This window comes from Capsicum annuum, chromosome 2, assembly GCF_002878395.1.
Source record: "Capsicum annuum cultivar UCD-10X-F1 chromosome 2, UCD10Xv1.1, whole genome shotgun sequence".
NCBI classification, from domain to species: Eukaryota; Viridiplantae; Streptophyta; class Magnoliopsida; order Solanales; family Solanaceae; genus Capsicum; species Capsicum annuum.
Genome location: NC_061112.1, coordinates 13,133,558 through 13,156,758, shown reverse-complemented (window position 1 = coordinate 13,156,758; position 23,201 = coordinate 13,133,558). Strand labels below are relative to the sequence as shown.

The following is a 23,201-nucleotide window of genomic DNA, read 5'->3' as shown; positions in this document are numbered from 1 at the left end:
AATTCCAGATCATGGGTAAGGTAATTCTTTTCATAAGTCTTTAACTGTCTAGAGGCATAGGCTATGACCTTACCTCTTTGAATCAACACACAACCCAAACCAACTCTAGATGCATCACAATAAACAACCAAGTCATTGATACCATCGAGTAATACTAGGACTGAGGCTAAAGTGAGTTGAGTCTTCAACTCCTGAAAACTCTTCTCATAGGAATCCGGCCATAAGAACTTAACTTTCCTTTGGGTCAATCAAGACATAGGAGATGCAATAGATGAGAAACCTTCTACAAAACATCGATAATAGCTGACTAAATCCAAGAAACTCCTAATGTTTGATTGAGAGATAGGTTAGGCTAATTTCTTACAGATTCTATCTTTTGGGAATCAAATCTAATGCCATCGGCGGAAACAACATGATCGAGAAAGGCTACTAACCTTAGCCAAAATTCACACTTACAGAATTTGGCAAACAATTGATTTTCTATAAGAGTTTTCAAGACAATTCAAAGGTGGTCTGGATGGTCATCCTCACTATGGGAGTATACAAGGATATCATCTATGAATACTACGACAAACATGTCTAGATATTATTTGAACACTCGACTCATGAGGTCCATGAAAGTTGTTGGAGCAATGGTTAGCCCGAAAGACATGACTAGAAACTCTAATTGACCATGATGGGTTCTAAAGGCTATCTTTGGAATATCACCTTTCCTTACTCTAAGTGAATGATAGCCAGATCTAAGGTCTATCTTTGAAAAATAACTTACACCTTAGAGTTGGTCAAATAAATCATCAATTCTAGGAAGAGAATATTTATTCTTGATTGTGACCTTATTTAGCTGACGATAGTCAATGCACATTCGTAAAGAACTATATTTATTTTGCACGAATAGGATGAGAGCGCCCCATGGAGAAATACTTGACCTTATGATACCCTTATCTAAAAGATCTTTCAGTTGCTCTTTCAACTCTTTAAGCTCTGCAGGAGCCATATGCTATGGAGGGATAGAAATAGTCTGAGTGTCTGGAAGAAGGTCAATACCAAATTCTATATCCCTATCGGGAGGTATACTTGGGAGATCTTCTGGGAAAACATCAGGAAACTCATTCACTACATCGACTAACTGAACTGTTGGAGTATCAGACTTAGTGTCTTTAACTAGAACTAGATGATAGATGAAACCTTTGGAAATCAACTTTCTGGCTTTAAGAAAGCTATGAAATGACTCTTGGGAGACACTAAATTACCTGCCCACTCAAAGACTGGCTCATCTGGAAATTGAAACTTCACCACTTTGGTACGACAATCTACAGAAGCATAACAAGAATAAGATCAAAATCAACCATATCTAACTCTATCAATTCTGCTAACATGACTCTATGAAGAATAGTTATAGGACACTTTTTGTAGAATTACTTAGCAACAACTGGCTCACTTACTAGAGTAGAAACCAGGAAAGGCTTGAGGATCTTTTTAAGACTTACCTCAAAATTTACTACAACTAACGGGGTCATATAAGAGAAACTTGACCCAGGGTCTAACAACACATAAACATCAAAATGAAAGACACGAAGCATACCGGTAACAACATCTAGAGAATACCCCTGCTTCTGTTAGAATGGTAAATCATAGAACCAATTCTGGTGCTGACTGCCACCGGTATTGGATGAAGCACCCTGAGGAGGGGCTGGGTAACCTAGAGAACCTGGTGCACTATTTGCTTGAGTCTAGGGACATGCATCCCTATTTAACTATCTAGCATGCAGACAATATCGAATGTTGTGGCCCAACTTACCACAACCTAAAAAAACCTTTCTAACCAATCAAATACTCACCAGGATGATTCTTACCCCACTTAGCACATTAAAGATAACTGGTCTTACCACCCACACTACTCTAAGATCTAGGTATAGAAGACTTACCCCACTATTCCTGCCTATTTCTGGGTGCAGGATCACTGGCTAAAGAAGGTACGGGCATAGAAGAATGATTCTGAAACTATAAATAATTTCCTTCTCCAGACCTATTCTGACCATAATCAAACTGCTCTATTCTAGCTCTCTTATTTACTCTCTTTCTTTCATTTATCTTCTCTACCTCAATCTACTGAGCATGCATCATCAATCTAGAAAGATCCATGTCTCTATTAAGCATAGCAGTTCTACACTCCTTAACCACCAACCCATACAGACCGGTCACGAACTTACTCATGCTTGCTCTAGAGTCAGTCATCTAATTAGGGGCATACTTAAACAACTGGTTGAACTTGAGGCAATACTCTTTCACTATCATAGATCCCTGCCTCAGGTTCATAAACTCTTATATCTTAGCTTCTATCATCTCAAGTGGGAATAACTTCTCTAAAATTACATCCTGAAATATCTACCAAGTCATGGAAGCTGCATTCTCCCCTCTACTCTTCTTACACATCACTACCCAATCATAAACAACATCCTTCAGTCTATAGGATGCTAATTCTATACTCTCTTTTTCAGAAACATGCATAATTCGGGTGATCTTATTCACCTCATCTAGATAAAGTTGTGGGTCCTCACCTACCTTCGACCAAAGAATTTTGGCAAGTTCATTCTCCTAAAGTCTTAAATTTTAGCTGCGGTTAAATCCCCATCCTGCTGAGGTGGGACTATATCCTAATGATTACCCTAAATATTTATTGTCACCGCTTGGGCTAGCACCTGAAAGGCAGCTTAAAACTCTGCATGTGACACATTCTCATTCAAAGGATCTGCGGGTTGAGGTGGCGGGTTGTCATTTCTATGAGTATTTTCTCTGTAAGGAGGCATATTCTTTCATTAAAGAGCATGATTTAATAGAAAATAATGATAGCTATAAGCACGATGGATTATGAAAGAAAGAGAGGATTTTCCTAAAATGATTCATAGCTTTTTGCTTATAGATGTGGCGCGCTTCACACCGATGATCAAGACTCTATGTAACACAGCTTGTCTAACTCCCTAGGACTTTCTAAACCTTAGGCTTTGATACCAAGTTTGTAACGCCCTAAAATCTTATTCTCAGAATGTCACATGGTGCTCCAAACTATAAGTAGTCCTGAGCTAACCCTGGCTACTTTCTATTAGCTCTGAATCTCAAAATGGGGAAATATGAATAAATGATACTGACAATGTGGAAAAGTATTTGAAAAGTCTGATTATAGATAAAAATACTAATCACATCAATCTAATAAAACAAATACTGAAAGGTCTAAATACGACATCTGAAATCTAAGACTGAATCAAGTAGTCCGACAAGCCTCTACTAACTGAATCTAGAGAGTCACTAGGATAGGTCCAGCTGACTCAGACTATCTGAAAAGAGTAATGAAAACATTTAATAACAACTAGAAATCTAAATAGCTAAGTCCCAGAACTAAGAGGACTCACCAACTGCAGGGATATAGATGAGATGCTCAAAAATCACTCTTGCTGTTGAGACTTAGCACCTAAACCTACATTTTGAGACAATGTAGAACACATACGTATATGTGGATCAGTACTTTGATGACGTACTGAGTATATGGGGGTAAATACAATAAGTAAACAATATCATCACAGTTTATAGAAAACATCATGCATACTAAATGTAAATAACTCACTTAAGCTTGAGTAATCTGAAATCTGAAAGTCAAATCATGAATAATAAAACATGCAATCTAAATCTTGTGAGCCATTACACTTAGTTCTAAAACCTGTATTCTGTTCTTGTTCTCAAACCATATAGGCTAAGTGAAAAAGGGCTCACCTTTTATGTCTGAAAACTAAAAGTTATAATTCTTAACTGGAATCTTAAGTAAAGTAATATCTGAGTAAGTTTGTGAGCCTTTACACTTAGTTTCTAAAATCTAGAAAATACTTCATCTTTGGGATTTAAAGAAATTAGTTCATCTGAAGGGAGGTTCTCTTAACTGACATAAATCATGTAAGCTAACAGAGAGTCCAACGTCTCGTCCTCCTAAGGAAGAAACCTCACATTGGGGAGAGATGTCATACTCTTGCTAGGGAGTATAACCTAAGCTAAGTGATCACATCTGTAACTGCCATCCACATAGAAGTGGGAATAATCTGATAATCTGTACCTACGTTGGCTACATAATTCTGTGAAAGTAGGATGCACTAAACCCACACTTCCTACTCGGTGCTAAATACTACTCCTTTATTATTTGCTATGCTCATTTTGTTGGAAATCCACTTTTAAAACTAGCATAAGGGTTTATCTAAAACCAAATATGCATTTATCTTTTTGAATCTATAAATAAAGTGGATCTAAATTCTGTAAAGTGGATTACATAGCTAAACTGATGATTAAAGATCAAAGCTTTTTCTGAAAATCTGAAAATAATATGTTCACAAGATGCTTAAAGCATCATCGTTCTTCAAGTAACCATATTCAATCTTAGGATAAATAACCCATGCATCAATCTTAGGTTAAATCATCAAAATGTTCATGCTTGATAATATGATTATTGATAAATCAACTCAAAATCTGGAAATTTCAGTAATATACATGGAAACATAAACATAATCATGTAATTCAACTTCTAAATCATGGAAAATCTCAAAATCTTGAAAATAATAATAATGGGTATAAACCCTAACTTAAAATTCATGGAAAATCATATACAATTCAAAAAGTTTGTAATTAAAATAAAGTTTTGGGAACAAGGATGAAAAAATTATCCTTGTTCAAACCCCATATACCTTAATTGATGATCTTTGGTGAGAAACTCGAATCTTGGATTCCTATTAATGTTTTGGAGATCGGTTCCTAGTGTTCTTGTATTAAGAATCCTTAAATTTGGACTATCTTGGAGAATTAATGGAGAAATTCTGAGTTTCTTGGAGAGGAAGTATGATGAACTAGGGTTTTGCTTTGAGGAGAATGATGAATAGGACATAAAGTACTTTGATATTTGAGTAATCTTATATTTTTGGACGGATTGGGGGTTGGGGATTTACCAAAATACCCCTTTAAATTCTTAAACGGGGCTGGAAAACATATTTTTCTGATCTGGGTAGCCATCGCAACGCGCCAGAATCCTGGTGGCTCAATGGAAAAAGGACGAGTGGGAATTGGGTTCCCTCCGCAATGCACCACAATCGTGGATCCCCTAAATTTGTCATTTCGACCACTGGCGCAACGCGCCAGTATCGCGGAGTGACACTAGAAATTAACAAACGGGAAATTGAGCCTCTCCGTGACACGTCAAAATCACAGAGTCTCACTGGAAATTAACAATTATGATTTTTCATTTCTCCGCGATGCGCTAAGGACCCAAATCATGGTGTTTTATTACTGGAATTTAAAATAGCCATAACTTTTTACCCGATTATTGGATCTTGGAAAATCTTATATCGTTGGAAAGATGATTAAATTTCCTACGTCATGGAAAGTCCAAACCTAAATAATTTCACACGAAATAAACATCACTCATCCTAAAAGTACTCCTTTTCATTCTCAGGACGAGTTTAAGCTAGGAAAAATTACGGGGTTTTACACATGCTTCTAAAGATTGACCTAGAGAAAGCTTTTGGCAGGCTTGAATATCTTTCATTAGACAAGTTCTTTCCTTTTTCATCTTTCCTCCTGGTTTATCCAAACCTATTATGTCTTGTATCACCTCATCCTCTATTTCTATCCTTGTTAATGGAGGTAAAACCCCTAGTTTTTCTCTATCAAGGAGAATAAGGCAGGGGGCCCCAAGTCCCCTTACCTGTTCATCCTATACATGAAAATCCTCTCAAGAAGAATTAATTATAAGGTTGACACCATCCAATGGACCCCCATTAAGATTAACAAAATAGACCCCCTATCTCTCATCTTTTCTTTACTGATGATTTAACCTTATTTGCTTGAGCTGATAAGGCCAACTGCTAAATAATCCTAAAGACCTTGGACTCATTTAGCTCTCACTTTGGCCAGAGAGTTAACTCTTTAAAATCCAAAGTTCTTTTCTAAGAATTGTGATCCCAATGCTCAACAAGACCTTTCCACCATTGTTGGCATAAAATCCTGCAATTTTTTTGGAAATATCTTAGATTTTCCATGATTCTTGGTAAACCTTAACCAACTAACTTTCAATTCATCCTTAACAACATGAATAATAAGTTGGCTGGCTGGAAAATCAAATTTCTCAACATGGCTGGCAGAATTATTCTGGCTAAACCATCCTTTGGAAGCATGCCAAATCACATTATGTAATATAATATCCTCCCTAGAAAAATTCATAACCTCATTGATAAAACCCAAAGAAATTTCATCTGGGGAACCACTGATATCAAAAAAATTGCATATGATCAAATGGGATACCATTACTAGACCAAAGAAGGAAGAAGGATTGGGTATGCAAAAAGTTAGCCGCAAGAATGACACTATCCATAGTAGTTTAGCTTGGAGACTTCATACTAACCCCTCCTCCCTTTGGGCTAAAGGGCTCAACCTCAAATATAACACCAATTTTGGAAGCCCTAAACCCTCTTCGTTAAAAATTTAGAGGGACATCCAGAGAGGCTGGAACCTTTATAAAGATGCCACCCTAAGGTCTGTGCATGATGGGCAGGAAATGGAATGTCTAGAGAGGTATATGTATTCCCAATCCCCCTCCCTCGCTATTCTGTAACATTATCTAGGATCCCTTCCCCAGCACAAAGCCTCCCCCCTAAATCTCTGTAGTATTTGGCAGAATAGTGTATGGAATTAGGAAATTTGACCCTTTGATATCCCTCCTAACATCAAACATAACATCATCAGCTCCTTCTTCCAAAATCTTAGACTTCATAAGGACACTCCTCTATGGCTCCCTAATGGCAATGGTACTTTCATTTGTAAGAGTTCCTATTAGCATATTTCTTGAGGTAATACTGACTAGATTTCTACCAACATCTATTTAATTAGATTTGGAACACTGATAACGCTCAAATTACACGTAAATTTAAGTGCAAGGCAGTCATTGTCAATATAATAACCCAACAAGAGTCGGGGTTGAATCCATGAGGAACAATATAAGTGGCGAATGGGTAAGTTCAAAATAAAAGTACTTACTAAATTCAAACATAGGATACAATGATTTGGGGGTTTTAAACATTTTCAAAGATAAGATTAATTTTGGGCTTCTAAACGACTAATTCAGGCCTAAGAATAATTAGAGTATAATCAATTAAGCATGGATCTTGTGATTATGCTTTCCTAGGGGAAAGTTATGCATGGAAACATAATTATTAGATGCAAATTTTAATCGTTAATGATGTGGTAGGCTACACTGAAAGTCCTTGAGGCTAGTTTTTCAACAAAGTCTCAAAGATGTCATTAACTGACCATTTCCAGTACCTAATGAGTGTGTCAATTAAAGCCACCTAACACCTCAATTGGGCATCTCTATTCTAGGAAGATGCCCAAAATATAGTCTACTCTCTATTCACCCTTATTTCTAAGATAACAAAAAGATAGTAATCTACATCCATTATTGTCCACTATTGCTTTGTCCTTCATAGCCCTCTTTCAAGGATGTCAGGGGTTTAAAAAGTTCACCCAAGCCCCTCTTTTAAGGATGTTTTGAGCTTTTATGAGTGTGAGGTTTTCACCCACAAACCCATTTTGGGTATTTGGGGCTTTCACCCATAAAAACCAATTAATTTAACCAAGCAATAGTAGAACCCATCATCAACAAACTAGAACCTACATAAATACATCACAACCCACACACAAATTGCACCCTATTCTAACATAATCTCAAGAGGAAGAACTAGAAACTCGTAAATATAAAAAAAAATATATCAAAATATCCATAAATTAGATTCATGAAAAATAAAGAGAATGAAAACCACACTTCAAATTTCAATGAATCCTCAATGGGATTTGTCAATTCTTCACTTCAGAGTTTCTCTAATTAGTTCTCACCTCAAATCAGTATGAATTCAAGCTCCAAGATCCAAGTGTAAATCCTAAACTAAGGATATGATAATATGTAAGATAAAGATGGGGTGAAAAAAAGAACTAAAAAACCCCTATTTAAGCACCAATTCCACATTTGCCAAATATTACAAAAATTCCCGTGAAACTATTCCACTCTACCACGATCTCCATCTTTGGGCCGCGATCGCGACACCCACGATCGTGGTAGTCATATTCGATCTCACTCTTCTTGACTTGTTTACTGATCATGATCGCGACCCTCAGTCTGTGATTATGGTAACTGAGGGTCGACTCCTGGGCGTGCGATTTCATCTTTTGTTCTTTTTGCTCACATTTATTCTCTTTCTCCTTCTCCTTAGCTCATTTTTGTCAAGTTTCCTTGCTCATCTTCTCATTTCACTTTTACCTATACAGATGAGCATTAAGTATGAAAGTAACAACAAATCAATGAAAAAGCATGGTAATTTAGGCTTAAAAGGTGATATAAAATCCTTAAATTGATGACTTATGAACACCCTCAAACTTAAACTATTGCTTGTCCTCAATCAACCAATAACAATTTAATAAGATAGTGTATTTAACTCAAGTTACACGTTAATTTAAGTTCAAGGTGGTCGTCATCAATATATTAACCCAACTTTGAGTCGGGGTCGAATTCACAAGGAACAATATGAGTAGCGATTGAGTAAGTTTGAAACAAAAGTTGCTTGCTAAGTTCAATCCATTAGTACCAATGGTTTGGGGGTTTTCAATGTTTTCGAATGTGAAAGTAATTCTTGGGATTCTAAGGGACTAATTCAAGACTAAGAATAATTAAAGTGTAATTAATTTGGCACGGATCTTGAGATTACGCTATCCTAGGGGCAAGTTATGCATAGGAATGTGATAATTCGGTGCAAAATCTAATCGTGATGATATGGTAGGCTATGTTAAAAGTCCTTGAAGCTAGTTTGTCAACAAAGTCTCAAAGATATCACTCATTGACCCTTTGGAGTACCTAATGAGAGTGTCAATTAAAGTCACCTAACACCTTAATTGGGTATCCCTATTTATAGGATGATACCCATGGTATAGTCAATCTCATAATCACCCTTATGTCTAAGACAGTAAGAATTATCAAACTATGCCTATAAATTGTCTACTATTGCCTTGGTTCCCATATACTTTTTTTACGGATGATGTGAGTTCTAAAAATCCACCCAAACCCCTCTTTCAAGGATGATTTGAGCTTTTAAGAGCTTGAAATTTTCACCCATTAAACCCATTTGGGTATTTGGGGCTTTCATCCACAAATTCTAACCAATTTAATCGAGAAATAGTAGAACTCATCATCAACAAACTAGAATCTACAAAAATACATCACAACTCACACACAATTGCACCCTAATCACGCATAACCCCAAGAGGTAGAGCTAGCAAATCATAAGGATAATGAAAACAAATATAACAAGATGTCCATCAGAGTTATTCATAAGAAAAAATAAAGAGAGTACAAACCACACTTTAGACTCAAATGAATCTTCAATAGATAAAGCCAAATCTACACTTTAAAGTTCCTCTAATTAAAGCTTGCCTCAAATTAGTGTAAATTTAAGCTCCAAGAAATTACAAAATCCTAAACTAAGGATGGGTGGTAAACTTAAAGAATGATGGTGATGCCCTGGAATGAATAAGTTTGGAGCCTTAAATGGGATTTAAGGTCGGCTGGCCAAAATGACATAATTGTCCTTGGGTATAATCCAGTTAGTCTGCGATTGCGGCAGCTGTACGCGATCGCGTCAACCATAAATGCGTTAAGATCACTACGATCGTGGTCCTTTGACCTATCTTGACTGGCCGCGATTGCGGCCCTCAAATTGTGATCATGGTAACTGGGACCGTGTTCTGCTCCAGGTCTACTAGTTGTACTTTTTCTCTCCTTTTTGATCCTTTTCAGCTTGCATCTATAGCTTTCCTTCTCATAACCTGTATGCCTTCAAAATATGGATATTAGTGCATTTAATCACAAGCATGTCTCACTTATTTATTAAAAACATAGTAATGTACACAAATGTTGACTGCAAATGAGTGGTAAATTCACTACTCATTAATACCCCCAACTTAAAGCCTTGCTTGTCCTCAGCAACACCATTTTTTACCATGATACAATGCCATGTATTCCCAAATTATATGCCCCAAATGATCATAGTGACTTCAAGCTTAGGTACTACCACAAATAGTACTTCAAACATGGGCAAAGCTATTCTAAAGTCACCCCTCAACTTAAAACGCAATTCACAAAGATGTAAAAGACTTCAAAGAGCAACCATGCAGCAGTCACTAATACTCTAGAAATGACTCATATTTGACCTTAACTATATTATACCCCTTTTGCCTTATTTTTAGGGAGATGACAAAATCACCCACCTCAACTTGTTTACATGCCTCCTCACAAGAAAGAAAATTCCATACACCAAGTTATCAAATATGCAATAAGGAATTTAAGTGCAAAACTCTCTCTCTCTCTCTCTTAAGAACTCTCTCAATGTTAACAAGTACCATGCCATAGGATTGACCCTATTTTCAATCGCCACTATAATGAATCTACTTAGTCTGAGATCTCGGAGGACTTTTTGAGCTTGTAACGTAGGTTTGGGGTAGGGTAGGATATCATTTAGGAACATATGGATACACCTTCCTTGAACATCTACATCATACTCTTCCATCCAATATTTGGCCATAGACCACTTCTTTAATTTACAAAAGTGCCTACTTTCATTTCCTTGGTTCACCCATGTTTTTCTTGCCCACTTTATGTTTTTCTGTCCTTTATTGGATCCGTTCTTTTTTCTTATACATTTGTTCTCAATGTTTAAGCTCTTAGACACTCATGTACGACTTTGCGGCCCAAATTTACCTCTTTCAATCTTCATTACCCCCAACTTAGGCTTTTAGCCTCAATTTGCATTTTTAAATTCAAGGAGGATAGGGTTCAAAAGAAGGATAAGAATTGAAAGGCTCACGGCTTGCAATGTGTTTGCCAAAGAAAGGTCCAAAGGCTTAAAGTGGGTGAATAAGGGTAATATCTATGTACGGGTAGGCTTTTTAGGCTAAAGTAGACTTCCAAGTTAACAAATATGGCCTAAGATCATCTCACCAACTAAGTATAATAAAAAACTAGCCTTAAGAGACTAATGGGGCAAGTATACATGAGATTTATACAAATAAACTCACCACACATGGCATGCAAACTCACAAATGGGACTTAATTACCCCTCCCACGAGTGAGAAAAATGGAGTATCTATCAAATTTTTTTTATAAGCCAACATTTTGGAGTCACAAAAAGAGAAAAACTCTTGTTATAAGGTCGCTCACGTCCATTCCCTTGATTTCTAAAAAATTTTGGACAGAGGAGGGGGTTTGCTTTTTAATTGCACCATGCACAATTTGCTAATTATGGTACCAACATAAGAATTCATCTCATATTTTGTCTTTCATACGGGCAGACCATATGGCTACTCAGACTTTGCCATAGGTATAAGTGCGATCCCAAATCCAAAATGCCACAAGTACTCAGACTTTCCTTGTATTTATGACCTCGATGCTATGGGTACTCATACTTACCCTGTATTTCTTGGGTCAAAACCTAATAACAATGTTTTTCCCTTAAGAATAACATCAATCAATATATCATAGGGAAAGGCTCGTCCAACATCATTATTAAAGGAATTAGAAAACTAAACAATGAAAATAATCATCTTCACAAAATTTCCATGCTTCGTGTCAACTAAGTTTAAGTATTTCAAGCCAATCATGAACTCACACAAGGGCAGGGCCACACATCCCCAAATAAAAGACTTGTAGTGACCTTACTACATAATATAAAAGCATAAGGAGGGGGAAAGGGATCCCTGAAACCGCATTGATAACCATGTTGAAAGTTGGTCATAGTGGCGCGATCAAGGCATGACTGGTGTGATCGTGGTACTGCAATCGCGACCCTCATCCCCTATCCCGTTAATTGAGGCCATCTTTTTCTCTATTTTACCCTATTTTTATGCATGGATGCTACACTTCTAAGCTTGGTTTTCCCCTATTTTTTGGCCTCCAACCTGTACAAATCACCTTCAAAACATCAAAATTATGTGACTTATTCAAAAGTATATGGAGCAAACATAAAAACAATGGGGTTCCTCCCATCAAGTGCCTTATTTATTGTCGAGGCTCGACTTTCTTCATCTTTCATTTATTTCTTCACTTAGAAGACTTAAATCGTTTGCCCAACTTTTGATCAAGACATCTCCGAGGTACTTTGGGCAAATACAAGGGCACAACGATACATATTCTATCGCACCACTTTGAAGACTTGAACCTTTTACCCAACTTCACATCAAATTTTTGATTCATATCCTTGGGTAAAGGTAGGATCATCAATAAGCCACTAGTTATACATAGGCAATTGATCTCCTTGGCCTTAGATGGTGGGGTTCGCATGTGTAATTTTGGAATGTCAAATTCCAAAATATAGGGATGGTGCTCTTTTCCCCAATATCCATCATTGGATTAGGGGGATGGACTCCCATCACATCTACTAAGCACAACTTTGGAAAATAGTTTGAATAAGGCCTATCCCTTAACTTTGAAATTGCATCCCTATTAGCATCCTCACACCGAGATAGCCTAGAGTCTTCATAAGAAATTTTCTTAGGTGTTTCTTTTGACTCTAGTACCACTTCTTCAACTTTGGCATCTTCAACTATATTAGGATTGGTTGGTTCGAGAATCATCGAGGATTCTTCAACATTGAGATAATTTTGGATAGTGGACATACTCATGGTGTTTGAAAGGTTAGCCTCCATACCCACTTCTTTTATCCTTTCGACTTCCTCTATATATGCCCACATGTCTTGATGCATGAGTTGTATGTTATCCCCCGTTGTTTATACCCAATCCAAGATAATTTGAAGTATTTCTTCAACATCATTGTATCCGACATATTGTTCTTCCTTTTTCTCATGATAAGACTTATCAAGCTCATAAGAAGAACTAGCATTTGTGTTAGTATAATGAAGGGAAGGGGTATTTGGACAATCACTTCAATGTCCATCTTGACCACCACATAAAGAATAATCATACTCCCAATAGGATCGAGATGGTTCATATATCTCTTTTCGAGAGCATATCTATAATCTTCCCAAAAGTAGGGTCCACCACAATATGGACATGGATTATCAAGATAAGATTTCCAACCACCAAATTCATATTATCTCAAGATTTCATAGTGACAAGAAAACGAAAATAAAAATTTACCTAACACAAGAAACAAAAGAAAATCACAAACAAATATTTTTAAGTTTGAGTCCAAGCAAGTAAGCTAAAATTTCAAACTAACTTAATACGCCAAATTGTTCCTCAGCAATGGCGCTATTTTTTATAGCATTCAACTTACACGTCAGTTTAAGTACAAGGCGATCATCGTCAATATATTTACCCAACTTTGAGTCGGTGTCTAATCCATGAGGAACAATGTGAGTGGCTATTGAGTAAGTTTGAAATAAAAGTTTCTTGCTAAGTTCAACCCTATGGTACAAGATGGTTTGGGGGTTTTCGATGTTTTCAAATGTGAAAATAATCCTTGGAATTCTAAGGGACTAATTTGAGACTAAGAATAATTAAAGTGTAATTAATTAGGAATGGATCTTGGGATTATGCTATTCTATAGGCAAGTTATGCATGAGAATGTGATAATTCAGTACAAAAACTAATTGTTATGATATGGCAGGCTAGGTTCAAAGTCCATGAGGATATTTTGTCAACAAAGTCTCAAAGATATCACTCGGACCCTTTCGAGTACCTAATGAGTGTTTCAATTAAATCCAACCCACACCTCAATTAGGTATCCCTATTTCTAGGATGATACTCATGGTATAGTCAACCTCGTAATCATCATTATGTCTAAGATAGTGAGAATTAGCAAACTATGCCTATAAATTATCTATTATTGCCTTGGTTCCCACATCTCTTTTTCAAGAATGATGTAGGTTCCAAAAGTTCAACCAAACCCCTCTTTCAAGGATGATTTGATCTTTCAAGAGTTTGGGGTTTTCACCTACTAACCCATTTTGGGTATTTGGAGTTTTCACCCACAAAACCCAACTAATTTAACTAAGCAATAGTAGAACCCATCATCAACAAACTATAATCTATACAAATACATCACAACCCACACACAAATTGCACCATATTCTAACATAATCCCAAGAGGAAGAACTAGCAACACATAAAGATAATAAATACCAAAATCTTCATCAATTTGATTCATAAAAAATAAAGAGAATGCAAACCACACTTTAAATTTCAATGAATCCTCAATGGGATTTGCCAATTCTTCACTTTGGAGTTTCTCTAATTAATTCTCACCTCAAATTAGTATGAATTCAAGGTCCAAGATCCAAGTGATAAACCCTAAACTATGGATAGGATAATATGTAAGATAAAGATGGGGGTGAAAAAATGAACTAAAATTCCCATTTAAGCCCCAATTCCACATTTGTCAAATAATACAAAAATGCCCTTAAAACTTTTCCACTCTACCGAGATCGTCATCTTTGGGCAGCTATCGTGGTAGTCATATTGCGATCGCTTGACTTGATGACTGATCGCAATTGCAACCTCAGTTACCGCGATCCTGGGCCTGCGATTTCAGCTTTTGTTCTTTTTGCTCACATTTCTTGTTTTTCACCTTCTTCTTAGCTCATTTTTATCAAGTTTCCTTGCTCATCTTGTCATTTCACTTTTACATACACAAATGAGCATTAAGTAAGAAAGTAACAACAAATCAATAAAAAGCATGGTAATTTGGCTTAAAAGGTGCTAGAAAATCCTTAAATTGACAACTTATCAAACACCAAAACCCCTAACAAGATAAAATTCTTCCTCTGGCTCCTTCATCATAAAAGCCTCCCCACCAGGGAACCTTATCTCAAGAGGAATTGACATCACTCCCTCTTGTCATGTATGCAACTACCCCCTTGAGAACCTCCGCCATCTTTTCTTTGATTGCAACACTACCAGGACCCTCTAGCTTGATCTTATCAATCAATACAAAGGGCCTTCTTTCATACAACTTAATTGTTTTTCTCCTTCCAATTGGGAGAACATTTGAGCAAACCTTAGAAATTTCAAGTTTGACAATAATATTCCTTGGTCTACCCTCCTTCCCTACTACTTATGGAACATTTCAAAAACCAAAAATCATAATGTTTTTAACAACAAAAAAGGTTTTTCTTCCTTTAAATATGCCTATGCTGAGGCAGTAGAGTTCTTCCACTTAAACTCTTACATAAAACTCCTTCCTTGCAACATAATTTTTGTGTGCTAGATCCCTTTCCAAACAAATTCCTTCAAACTGAATATTGATGGCTCATGCATTGGGAATCCTGGAAAAAGGGGCAAAGGGAGAGTGGTAAGGAACTCAAGAGGGGAATGGGTCTTTGGTTTCCTTCAAAGCTTCATGCATGTTACAAATAATCTCATGGAACTCCTTCCCCAGAGATAGGGACTCAAACTAGAGCACAACTTGTTCCATATAAAAATCAACATTAACTCCCAAGAGGTCATTCAAATGCTTCTTGAAGGTAACTTGCTCTAGAATCCAATTATTGATGATTGCAGATCTTTTATAAGAAAATTGGGAGGTCCATACGTTTACCATATTTATAGAGAGCAAAACAAGGTTGTTGATTAGCAAAGGAAGGAGTTAAGTTGGACTATTTATGAAGATGCCAATGTTTTGTTGTGCCGCTACCTTTTGTAGCCCAAACTATCTGGGCGGGCATAGAAGGACAATGTTCTCTTAGGAATATCCCCTCCCTTGTGAACACTGTTGGGCAACGCCCTACTATTTTTTGTAATGGATCCTGACTAGACTCCTAAACTACTGTTAATTTATTAATGCAAATCTGGTTCATCAAAAAAATATTTTCCTAAACGAACATAATAAGAAAATATATATTTCAGTACATCCTTAGTCTCTTACATTGTCTTTCACACTTTTCAAAATAATTAAAAGGTCAATTTAACTAGAAGCATAAGGAAAAAATAATTTTAACATAAAATAATATCAATGGCAAAATTGTTGTGTGATTAGGAGGTCAAAGGTTCAAACTATAAATAACTTCTAGCAGAAATATAAGACGAGACTGCATACAGTAAATACTTGTGGTTCTATCCATCTCTTGACCACACACATAGCAAAAACTATAGTGCATTGATCTGCTCTTTACTATTCTTATAATTAATATAAGGGATACTTACATAACTTAGTCAATATTGACTGCTAATTACCTTATTTAACCTAATTTCAATTAATTACAATTCATAACCTCCTCTTGCCTATTATTTTTCATAATTACAAATCATAGCCTCTCTCATGTATCTTTTCTTTTTCTCTAATTTCTATTACTTTCTTATTTTTTTCTTTTTCAGTTTTTTCCTTTATTTTTCTTTTCCTCTTTTTTTCATTTTCTCTTTTTTCTATTTTTTCTTTTTCGTTTTTTTCCTTTTGTATTTTTTTTCTTTTTCTTTTTTTTCTTTTTATTTTTTCTCCTTTTTTTTGTTTTTTTGCCTATTTTCTATTACTCTTTTTTTTTCTTCATTTTTTCTTTTCCTTTTTTTGTTTTCTCTTTCTTCTTTCTTTTTTCAACTTTTCTTTTTCATTATCTTTTTTTCATTTTACCTTTTTTTTCTTTTTCTTCTTTTCCTTTTTATTTTTTATCATTCTTTTTTTTTCTTTATTTTCTATTACTCTCCTTCTTTTTTGTATTTTTTCTTTTTTTTCTTATATTTTTTCTCTTTTTGTTTTATTTTTCTCCTTTTTTTCATTTGTGCGAACTAGCAAATGCAAATATAAATGTGAACTATGTCTCAATTTTTTCTTTTTTGTTTTCTTTTTTTCTTGTGTATTTTTTTCTTTTTCTTTTTATCCTTTTTATTTTTTCTCCTTTTTTTTATGTTTTTTAATCTATTTTCTATTACTCTTTTTTTTTTTCATTTTCATTCATTTTTTCTGTTCCTTTTTTTGTTTTCTCTTTTTTCGTTTTCTTTTTTTCATTTGTATTTTTTTCTTTTTCTTCTTTTCCTTTTTATTTTTTATCCTTCTTTTTTTATTTTCTTTCTCTATTTTCTATTACTCTCCTTTTTTTGTATTTTTTTCTCTTTTTTCTCACATTTTTTCTCGTTTTTTATTTTTTTATTTTTATTTTCTCCTTTTTTCATTTGTGCGAATTAGCAAACACAAATACAAGTGTGAACTATGTTTCAAGTTTTTCTTTTTCATTTTTTTTCTTTTGTATTTTTTTCTTTTTATTTTTTTCCTTATTATTTTTTCTCATTTTTTTATTTTTTTTATCTATTTTCTATTACTCTTTTTTTTTTAATTTTTCCTTTATTTTTTATTTTCCTTTTTTTTTGTTTTCTCTTTCTTCTTTCTCTTTTTTCAATTTTTTCTTTTTCCTCTTTTCCTTTTTATTTTTTTCCTTCTTTTTTTGTTGTTTTTTCCTCTATTTTCTAGTACTCTCCTTTTTTTTTGTTTTTTTCTCATTTTTCTCACATTTTTTTTCTTTTTTTTTCTTTTTATTTTTCTCCTTCTTTTCATTTGTGCGAACTAGCAAACACAAATACAAGTGTGAACTATAAAATATAAATATAAAGGCTAATTATAATATACAAATAAAAGTGAAAACTATAAAATATAAATACAAATGCGAACTATAACATGTAGATACAAGTGTGAACTATCATTTGTATTTTTTAATTATTGAAAAGGAACAATTAATTTTCTTTTTACGAATACTTGTTTGTATTTATATATACGAGTTGTATTTATTGATACAAGTAAATACAATTCAATTTTTTATAAAAAATATAATATATACAAATACAATATGTATTTGTATTTTTAAAATCATTGATTTCATTTGTTTGTAATTGTATTTGTATCAACTGATATTTATTTATTCATAAATATGAATAATAATTTTGACATACAAATACAAAATGGTACATTTGTATCAAATGATACATTGCATATTTATATATTTTAGAATCAAGAAAATATAAATAATGCATTTACTTGTTTGTATACAAATACAAATGATAAATTGTACATAATCACGGATAAATACAATATGCAATCAACTTACAAATATAAATATAAAATAATTCTTTAAAAATAAAAAGAAATCAAAGAAAATAGAATACAAATACAAATATAATCTAAATATATAAACACAATAAAATCATAATACAAATATAATCTAATATAATATATAGTCAATTATAAAATACAAATACAAAATAATTCTTTAAAATACAAGTGTGAATTATATAAAATATAAATGATGGTACGAACTAACAAATAAAATGCAAGTGCGAACTATAAAATACAAATATAAACGCGAACTACAAAATACAAATACAAGTATGAACTTTAAAATACAAATACAGTTGTATCAATTAATACAAAATATAAAGGACGACATGACTACAAATAGATAAACAATTATGGTAGTTACGTTTTCATCAATGACTTATGCTCGAGTAGTTATATTTTTTTAAAATACAAAAAAATATGAAATAGAACAAAAAAATGATAAAGAAAATAAGTACAAAAAAGAAAAGAAAAAAGAGAAAGAGAGATAGATAAAAGAGAGAAAAAATATATAAAAAAACAAAAAAAAATAAAAATAGGAAAAAATAGAAAAAAGAAGAAGAAAAAACGAGGAAAACACAAAAAGGATAAAAAATATAAAAAAAGAAAAAAGAAAAAAATGGTAGTGTTTTTGGCAAGACTAAATATGTAGTGTATTTATGTTTTTATGAATATAAACCACTGAGTAAAAGTGAATACAACGGTTGTGAATTGAATACAGCAGTTAAATGGTACTGTATTTATATTTTATATGAATATAGACTATTGATAGAATCGAATATAATGGGCGTAAATTGAATACAACGACTATAAATGTTAATTATGTAAAATATGACTATGAAAGATGAATTTTTCAGCAAAATATGGCTATATTTGAAAGATCCCCTTAATATAATAATTGATAAGTCATATAAAAATAGTCCTTTCATAATTAATATAATACACAAATTAAGTTATATAAGTTTTTATAGTATTTTATGCATAATAAAATATAAAATGGGATGTTAACAATACAAACTAAAAATAATTGAAACAAAAATATCTTATATAATTTATTAATATTTACAACAATACATATATTATTGTTTACCTTATAATATCTTTTTCTTCTAGTTCTAGTATTATAAAAGCATGAGTTCAAAAAGTGGTATCAACATGTGTGCTTCTAGCCATTTAGTTCAAAAAGGGGTATCAACACGTGTGCTTCTAGCCATTTAGTTCAAAAAGTGGTATCAACATGTGTGCTTCTAGCCATTTCAATTTAATTTAAAACACTTTTGACAATGTACTTATTTATACAAACTTAATTGTTCAATAATGTGTGTACGTGTCTTTTTTTTTTTTTAAAACACAGTAGTCTTTTATCCTGGCACATATATATTGTATTGAGTTAATATATAAAAATGACCCTAAACTTGAAACCATTTTATAATTTTGATCTTAAACTTTCATAGTGCACAAATATGACCTTTAACTATTTCAAAACTAAACAAATATGACCTTCCGTCCTATGTGGCAAAACGTGTGTGTTGCATGCAAAATGGCGCGCGTCGAGCTTAAATTCTGAGCATTTCAACGGTAAAAAAACTGGCTAATTGACACTTGGAAGATCGTTTCTCTCTTTTTTTTGTCTTTGAAGCTTCACTTTTCTTTTGTTGTCTTATATTTTCTCTAAAACCTCTCAATTCATCATCAATTTCACTATCATCTTCCTCAGGAATGCAATCAAAGGTCTTCTCTTCAAACTCATTGAAGTCATTATTTTCTTCTTGAGGCACTTGTTCAGAACTAGCCACTTCATTTGACACCTCATTTATAAGCTTTTTTAGATGTGAAGCCCTAGAGCAATCTCTCAATTCTTTATTATTGACAAAACATTGGGTACTATCGATACATACTGACCCTTGCAAAAGCGACCTCCATGATGAAAAAGTGCAATAATATGACCCATAATCTGTGAGAAAAAGTAATATCAGTTGATGAAAACCCTATTAAAAACTGAAAACGACTCTAAATTGAAAACACTAACTCTAAAAATCCTATTATGCAAAAACTCTAACTCTAAAATTGAAAAAGGCACAAAACATACCTTTCGAAATTGAGGATAAATAACTGGAAACGCCTCAAATTTATGCAAATTTGATGGAAAATTTCAACATTTTTTGTCAATTGAATCAAAGATTTGGGAAATTTTCTTCGGACTTCAAAAGTGTTAAGACGATTTCAGCAAATAGTGGACTTCAAAGGTATTTTATTCGGACTTGAAATTTCTTTTTAAGAGACTTCAACTCTTTTAATTATCCTTCATTTTTGGCCTAAAAAAGACACGTGTATATGTAAAATTGTATATTTGACTTTTATTTATATTGATATATAAAACATTTCGTGGCTCTGCCAGTTTAATTAGGTGGCACCTATGATTGAATTATTATTCCACGTCATAGCAAGTGAAGCACACGCACCTAAGTTGCAAAATAGAGGTGTTTATTTGTTCAAGTTTGGAATAGTTAAAGGTCATATTTGTGCACTATGAAAGTTTAAGGTCAAAATTATAATTTGGTGTCAAGTTTAAGGTCATTTTTATTTGTTAACTCTATTGTATTCTTCTCCAACTTTTCGTCCTTTACATGCATCCTTCATCTTTTCGTTTAACTTTTGAATAGGTAAGCTACTCTTTCAATTTTTGGACTCATTTTTTTTTTCTATGTTTCTTAATTTTTATGTATGATTCTGTCTATCTGACTCTATTTGTTAAAATCTGATTTGAATTGCTCTTTATCAAAAATAATGGTCCACCTTTTTATATCCTACGAATTTGAAAAGGAAATTTTGGCTAATTTTTTAAAATCATAGAAAATTTGTCTTGCTTGTATCTAAAAATATGTGTATTGTATACTATGATTATATTTTGTATCCTCCCTGCTTATTATAACTTACATAACAATTGCAATTCTAAGAAACCAAAAGTTAATAATTTCATATTTGTACATAGCTAAAAAGTAATGTTGTACACTTTCTGTACATGCATGATAAATGCTATAGAGCTTATATATAAACAGTAGGTACTTAACAAAGAAACATGATAAATAATTTGACATGAGAAATTAAAATCTGCATTAGACCTGAGCTTTTCCCAACAGATATTTTGTCTATAGATGTTCATTCTGTAGATACCAATCTTGAAAATAATGATCATTTAGATGAGATAGACTTTAAATATGGCACATATAAAAACTTCAAAATCATTTTGAAACTAACTTGTATAATGCGTTGGCTTAGCTTAGTTCTCAATCACGACTATACTATCTTGCTTTGCATCTAGAACTATTGGTACCTTAGTCTCCTATCCATTTGCTTCAAAGAAGAGACTAACAAAACAGATTAGAAAGAAACTTCCAAAGCTAACTCTTTGTACTGAAGGGTCACTTGATCAGATGGGATAAGTAGTGATATCCTATAAGTTGGAATATCCCATGGGACTCTTTTACACCACCCTCCACATGGGATAATACTCTTATCATTTTAATATAAATAGTGAGATAAAATAGTCCTGACACTAAGTAATAACTTATAGCATTCATGGGATAAATTTAATCCCAAACTTTATTCAGTACAATGTTTCATATCCCTTCTACCAAACGACACCTAATAGCTTTGCATATTGATAAATGAAAATTTGGTTGTTTGAATATTATTGATGGATTTAGAGATCGACTGAAAAACAGAAGAAAAAAAAGAAGATTCTAGTAAAATTGGGAGTGCAGAATTTTTCCTTCTAATATGCACACACAAGTGTTCGTTAGCTAATTAGTTTGACAAAATCTGATAAAACTTTAAAAAAGGCTGACATTTTAAAGGAGATAAGTTGGGCAATTCTTTATTCAATATGTGGGTTGAATCGTATATGTCAAATAGAGATGGCATAACTAGATCTTCTAGAACTAGAATAATAGACAAGGCATAATCTGAGCGAAATAAATTCTTAAACTGCTCAGAAAGTAAGTGTGTTTACTCTAATGGCACACAATTTTAAAAGTTAGGTTTATCTCAATCATTATGTACTAGAGAATGAATAAAAAAAACATATATATGAGAATAGAGGGAAGTCGCCAGATTTCATATTGTGCATAGGCAATGGCAAATTGGATGAGAGTGCACGATGACAGATTGGACAAACTCTTTTTTATTCGGACTTTTTATTCGAATTTAAACCACAAACTCTCGAACATCTTTAGAAGTCTTCCTCTCTCCCTCAGAATCCTCTTAGAATTGCACAACATAATCCTGTGATTTTATGAAAATCAAAGAGTTGTAGCGTAAAATTTTATGACAAAAGTATCGGTAATAACTAATAATCTCCCTTTATTTTGATTTGTAATTTATTTAGTGTAGATGGTTCTAATTATACTTCTTTCAAAATTGTCATTCGACTATAAAAAATTTAATACTGTCACAAATCCATAGTTATAAAGTGTAGTTATCATAAAAATTGAGACTAAGAAAGTTTATAATTAAATAAGACGATTAAAAAAATTGAATTCAAACTTGAGGTGTATTTTAATGGAGAAAAGTTAAATAGAAAGAATGGTTGTTGTAGCCTTGTAGCCATTGAAGTGAGTTAAAAATTAAAAGAAAAAGTTAAGTGATTTTTTTTTTTTTTTTACCGTTTAATGCTTATGTAGTATTATTTTCTAGCAGCTCGCACTCTCACAAGAGTCTAAGATCACTTGCTATGTCATATGACATCTATGTTAGTGGTGTTTTTAAATTCATTTAGTCAAGTATAAGACTGTTTTTATTACTAGATATAGTTCAAGGACTAAAGTAATAATTCGCACCAAGTACGAGTGTGTTTTTCACATTTATCTCATATTTTAAACTACTTAAAGCACACATAAAAATTTATAATTTATAAATAATTTTATACCTTACATTAATTCAATAGATCAATTTTTTAAGGGCAAAGAAGATTAATCTGTACAAGTACACAACTCTTCATCGATATATGTGCTTGAGTTGTGTGCTTATAGCTAAAGGTGATAATATTATGCCTTAAAGAGGACTCAAAGCTCCACGCTT

General features: G+C 33.2%; 1 long non-coding RNA gene across 1 annotated transcript; it reads right to left on the bottom strand.

Annotated features, from left to right (window-relative positions):
• Window positions 1-19,753: 19,753 nt before the first annotated feature.
• Window positions 19,754-20,360, bottom strand: LOC124894033. The gene is made up of 2 exons (XR_007050984.1): window positions 20,212-20,360; window positions 19,754-20,076 (listed from the first exon to the last, which is right to left on the bottom strand). It is a non-coding gene; the product is annotated as an uncharacterized LOC124894033 (long non-coding RNA).
• Window positions 20,361-23,201: the final 2,841 nt, after the last annotated feature.